We start from the raw sequence: 6,840 nt of genomic DNA on the forward strand, positions 1-6,840 counted from the left end.
TTCTCCCAGCTCTACCCAGCAATTAATTATATAAACTTTACCCTTGTGACAGTTATGCAATGATTCAACCATGCACATGTGTAAACAGCCCACATTGCTAAGAAATATGATCCCTTAAGAGCTACTTCCTGTAGTGTATTTGATCTATATCCTTCAAGACTGCATTTACTTAGTTAAATTGAGTGATTATCCCAGACAGATGGCTCTTACCAAGAACAGGAACCAAGTTATTATAAACAAAATCTAATTGCCATGACAAGTTTTTCCCTTTTATTGCCTTTTCTCTTGTATCGTTTGTTACCCATTTTTTATGACTAAGTGGAAATTCATATGGTTCAACAATTGTGAGCTATTATTTTCTGTGCTCAAGAGATTTAAGGTAAGGAAGAAAGCATGATTCCTGTTTGGAGAAAAATTGCTGTTTTTGGTATATACCAGTTACTGAAAAACATAGATTTTAGAATATCCAGCTATAAAATGTCAAGTTAACGGACTCATTTCCGTTGTTTTGTTCATCTACAGCACAGCCTTGTATATCTCTAATTCACATTTAATGGTCTTATTCTCCTGCTCAAATGATTCCTGGGATTGTACTAAGAGCCATACTGAAACTCCTTAGCAGAGCCTCATTGGTTTTGTGCCCAGCCTCTGCCTATTCTTGGGCATTTGTCCCCAAACCCTGGGCTCATATCATACTCAGGTTAGCACATTCACTCTCTGACATCTTTTCAGGACCTACACAAAGTCTTCAACTGTACTTTAATGTGATGTCTATACCTATCCTTTCATATCTACTCTAATTGATGTGTGATATCCATATATATAGTCTCTGTCTCTCTCTTTCTCTCTGTCTTCCGTCCAACTATCACTACTCTTATTCCAATTTGAAGCCAAATCACTCTATAAACCACACTTATTCTAATTTGAAGCCTAATAACTCTATAAACTTACTGTAAGGGTAACCTCTTTCCAAAATTTCTGTGAATTGTTTGTATTTATATATTATGTATACAGCATTCTACCTGCATGTATGCCTGCAGCCCAGAAAAGGACATCAGATCTCATTACAGGTAGTTGTTGTGAGCCACCATATGGGTCCTGAGAATTAAGTCAGGACCTCTAGAAGAGCAGCTAGTGTTCATGGCCTCTAAGCCATCTCTCCAGGTCTTGTCCTCTCTTTCTGTAACCCTGTTTCACATAGTCCACACCCATTACAAATGAGTACACATGGCAAAAACTGAAAAAGGAATTGCTGTTTGGTAAATGGATAAATTAAGCAGAGCAAGTATACATCTAGAAATATACTTTGTTGAATGACTCTTTGGATATCCACCAAACCTGTGCTATTAGCTGTCTTCTTCTCTCCAGGTATCGAAGACCTGAAATTCACCACATATTTGATGCCAAGTAGAATCTATGTTGTACTATATGCTCTTATATATGGAAAATTAAAATGAAAAGTAGCTCTGTTTTCACCTGCAGCTAAGTTGGTCTTTTTTGCATGACTAGGTATATACGGGATTGTTTATCTGAGAGAATTTACAACCTAATGTGAAAAAGAAGTCCCCTCACATACACTGTGTGTGTGCCTATGTGTATGTGTGTGTGCGCGCATGCGTTCTTGCTCACACACATACTATACAGGGATAATCACAGCAAGTGTGCAGAGGAGAATATTAGCTGTGAAAGATGGCTTATGTGTTGAAGGGGGGTCATTAGTATGTTGAATGCAGTGAAGAAGGGCAGAAAGGAGAGTTAGAGACACTTCAGGGGGATATCTTGAAAGTGAGGCTAATGGGGGAGATACTTCCAAAGAACTAGCTATCTGTACAGGACTTGGTAAACTTATTTTATAACAAGACTATATATGTAGTAGGCTGATTTTGTAAGCACACATAGGTTCGGGTATTAGACATAGCCTGGTACATCTCTACTGGGAGTGAGACAGAGTTGTACCCACCATGAACATCTCAAATCAGGTTTTGAATTCTCTTTAATCAGCTCTACCAATAACACCAGGAGCCTGGAGAACTTTATCTTCTACCCAAATCAGCCATCCAATAATAGCCACTGGATTTCTTCATGTACAGAATCAAACTGGAGCCTATGCCATGTCATCAGAACCCTGTATGCTCTGACTGTCATTTAAGTCAGTTACCTATGTCAAACCACATTTAATTCTTGTTTTTTCTTGATCATAGCAAGCCTTGCTCTGCCTGAGGCATCTCATATTAGCTTTCAACTTTCCTGGACTCCTTTGTCTCAGTTGCTCATGGTTAGCCCTCTTGTTTCCTTTAGAACCCAGCCCAGTATGCCTGTCAGATAACTCTTCCCTGTCCTAATTAAACCTGCACCTAAGTATCCCCATATTACACTACTGTTCTGTTCATTACACTAGTTTATCTTTTGGTTCTTCATCTGTCTCTATAATATAAGCACCACAATGTGTGTGTCTTAACTTAATTGCCTTCTGTCTTTCTGACTGTATTTCAAGATTTACAAGAACAAAACTTCATGTATTTCTATTCTCTTTATTCAGGATAAATTTTATCCTGATAAAAAATTATCAACTTTTTTCACAGAACAATGAACTGACTCCTCTTTAAGTTTCATTAGCCACAAGATGCCTGATATTAAAGTGGGTTTGAGGCAGATATCCAAAAGTATAAAAAAGAAATCATAAGACATCATTGAACCACTCAGTCAGATTCAGTATATAAAAGGTATACACTCTGGAGAGAACAGAAACATGTGGGTATATATTTCTTTGTCAATACTACTTTTAAAACTTATTTATTTTTATTATATGTGTATAACTGTTTCATATACATAGTGTCTTCACAGGTTCTTAGATTCCCTAAGAGTAGAGTTACATTAACTTTGGGTTCTTGTGTGAGTGAGAGCTCATGGGAGCAGCAAGTGCTCTTAACAGATGAGCCAGCTTTCAGGTCAAGTCATAAGAACTACTTTTTAAACTCTCAGCTCTAATAAAGAATGACACTTTTCCATGGGAACAGCTAGCATGTATTGAAATGTCTTTTCTACAGCTGAAAGGTAAAAAGGATTGGTGTCTGGCTCACACACAGGGTACACTGGAGTAAAAAAGAATCCCACTATATTGATCTTCATAGGTCTCTTTTCCCAAGACATTTTCAGTCAAGGAGCTGCCTCTGGGTACCAGTTCTTGTTCCAAAATAGGAACGCTAAAGTCTGCAGCAATGGAAGCATTTGAATGGTTTCCCGAGAGAATGTCTGAGAAGACTCCAACATGTAAACTGTTAGAATGGGATGCTGGAGAAGTAACGGGTATTAGGAGTGACAGGAAGAAACCATTGCCAACATCAGTTATTTCCATTGAAGGGAATACTGTGAATTTTTCTAGACATAGTCAGATATATTCATGAGAGACTTAACACTTTGCCAGATACAGCAATCATGGAGTTTCATGGCCAGACAAGAAAATGTATTTTCTTCCCCCGCTCCCATACTGTTTTTTTCTCTCTTTGACCATAGTGGTTATGAAACCTGGAGTAATCAAGAGAGGAAAAAGACCATAACAACTACTGTCTGTCTCTCAGGGAGAAAATTCAGTGGTCACCTAATTCTAACATAGTCATAAAAAAGATGGGCATTCTACTTCAAATAGAGATTTAAATATATATAGAATCTGCTTCCTTCTCTTCTAATTTTTTTCCCTTTCTTTAACAATTTGATAGTTGAGATGAAAGATTTGATATATAGCAGGGAATTAATTAGATAGATAGATAGATAGATAGATAGATAGATAGATAGATAGATAGGTAGGTAGGTAGGTAGGTAGGTAGATAGATAGATCATTAGAGCCTGGAGGAAAATTATAAATTTAAATTTCATTACATTTATTTAGTCTCTTTCGTGTATGTGTTTCCTAGATCATAAATGTTTCCTAGATCATATACAGGAAAGCCCAGGAATAGTGTACTATATATAATATAGTATACGATAGTACTATAAGCATGCCTACCATATATATTTTGTTTCCAAATTATATTCTCTATTAACAGAAATTAAAATTTCAGGCTGATTACTGCCTGGCAGAGTAAAGTCTAGGATAACCTGAAATGCCTTGAGCCATCTGATTACCAGCAGACGGATAGCGTTGCTTGTCAACTTGACAGAATCTAGAATCTAGAATTACCTGAGGGATGAAACTCTGAACAGGCCATTGTAGATTAATGTGAATAAACTGATTGGCTTGTGAATACTATCTTGTTCTCAGATGGGACTATTCCCTCTGCAGGAGATACTGGACTGTATAAAATGGAGAAAGTGAACAGAACACTAGAAACATTTATTGCTTCATTTCTTGGTGGAGGATGTACTGTGACAGCTACTTCTGGTCCTGCTGAGAGACCAGATCTTTAAGTTTCAGACTCCATCTTAGAGAACCTGAGGTTAAAGAACAGGCTAGTACCTAGCACTAGTTTCCAGGTTATTCCCCAACAAATCTGACCTCCAGGTCCTAAGTCTTCTTCTGGTAGTTCACTTTCTAACAGCCACCTATCAGGGAGAAGGCAGAGGTTAAGTTTATGGTTTGGTTCCCAACACCAGCCAATATGTTAAAGGCCATAATGGCCCCTAAATCAAATGTATGCCAGGCTACATACCCTCTTCTTATCCCTATATGCTTGCCTGAAACTGGGTTCTGGAATGCACCCTCCCAATTCTACTGCATTAGAGACAATGGTGTGGTCAAAGCTTGAGCTTAAATAAAGAGACCCTAATGAGATTTCATTGGAATCTGCTCCTTGGTGGTCTTTTGGAGTTCATGAAGGTTTCCTGGCACAACATTGCTATCCTGACTTCCTGTCATGATTGGCTGTATTTTAAACTGTGAGCTGGAATAAAGTCTTCCTTAAGTTGATCTCATCAGAATATATTATGGCAGGAACTTGAAGAAAATATAAAGTGTTCAAAATTGATTAGGACAGGAAGCAAAAGAGACTCAAGTTTTAGCAAGTTTCCACTACATATAATAACATGTGTTTGAGTACAATCCCATTTTCAAATTTAACTCATCTATTCAATTTAATTCAAATAAAAATACACCAATGACAACACTGAAATGTTAATTATATGTATATGGTCGCAAATACTTTCTTGTAGAATATTTATCCAATTTTGAAAGTCGTTAATCAAGTGAGTAGATGCCCAGATATAGGAACCAGATAGAAATAGGTTATTGCCATGGAGACCACATCCCAGAAAACTTCAGGAACACTTCGAAATCTTTAGAAACCATAAGAAAGTACCATAGTCTTCAAAAGTATGGACACCACAACATCCAAGGAAAGAGAGACATTAAAAAGAGACAGAATATGGACTGACGTGTTTTAAATGTCAACAAAAGTACTAAAATAACAGTTGAAATTAAGTTGAGTTTGAGAAATAAAAGTTGCCTTATATCACATAGGCTCTACTATCTCCTCTTAACACAATTTTTAACTGAGTTGCAGGATTAGAGGCTTCCATATTGCATAGTAATAGAACATGTGTGATATGAGAAAAATGTGGATGGAGCTAGAGGATGGGAGGTAAGAGTGGAAAGAGGGAAGCTAACGAGAACCAAGGATGTATGAGGACACCTCTTGTTTGTCCAACAATTAAAAATGTAAGTATAGGAGAATGGAGTTTGAGCAGAGACCTTTCATATGAATGGACCGTGTTGCTCCAGGAAGTCATGGGCTACTAAATACAAATCTCAGTGCTATGTGTGGGATATCTCCCTACAAGTTATCTTTCCAGGACATTCCAGAACCACTCAAAACCCTACAAGCTGTTGCTGTTGCTCTTGATTGTCAACCATAACAAAAGAATAAGACCACATTGCTGAAGAAACCATACAAGTTAGTTGTAAGATAGAGAGATTAGTCTCAAAGAGATAACAAAAAACAAAAACAAAACAAACAACAAAAGCTAGCCCACAAGACAGAGTTTTTGTTTGTTTGTCTCTTTTGTCTTTTTTGTTTTTGTTTTTTGTGGTCTGCTGGAGGAGAAAAGGCATCACTTGTCTTACCCATAGCTGGATCCTGCATGCTGTAATACTGACCTTCTTAACTAGGTGTGTCCACCAGCAGCAAGGCTGTTTGTGGGAGTTAAAAAATGCTCTCCTGTTTGGTTTGAGGCCTGCTCAAACTCATGTCTGGTGATGTAATCATTGGTCAACAATGAGGGTTATAGTTTTTGCTTATGGTTATGGAGGTCAAAGGTACCAGAGGGAAATATATTGTTATTGATTTGCTAAACAGTTATGTTTCTGTTGTTGTCAATCTTGGTCAGAGAAGCTTTTTACTGTCAGTAGTAGTGTATTGAAGAGATTCATAACTGTTCTTAATTCTGGGAATAGGCTACTGAAAGTGATCAGCCATAGATGGGAAGCCCCTATCAAGCCTGACCCCATCTCCCCAGTAAGGTTCAGGCAATACCAAGAGAAAAGGGCAGACAAACACAGAATGGGCTTCCTCATCACCCATATAAAACAACACATCATCATTTGATCAGCAGAGTAGATGGCGTGGTTTCTGAAGAATATTTTTACTGAGATTGGAGTTATGAATTGTTGGTAGAGTGTTTTTCCTGAAATTCCTAAGGTTGGGGAGCCCGTAGTATCACTAATGAAGGGAAAACAAAATAAAACAAAGAATACTATAATGTTTTTCTTTCTTCGGGATAAAAAGGAAAGGGAAATCTCTTATGTAATGCAAGTATTTCCTCCTTAGGAGATAAGAACTGGTGACTATTACATTCTTGGGCATAAATTGGAATCAGGGTACCAGTGAGTGAAGCTATGAAATACAAACA

The sequence above is a fragment of the Micromys minutus genome (genome assembly GCF_963924665.1).
Source record: "Micromys minutus genome assembly, chromosome: 14".
NCBI classification, from domain to species: domain Eukaryota; kingdom Metazoa; phylum Chordata; class Mammalia; order Rodentia; family Muridae; genus Micromys; species Micromys minutus.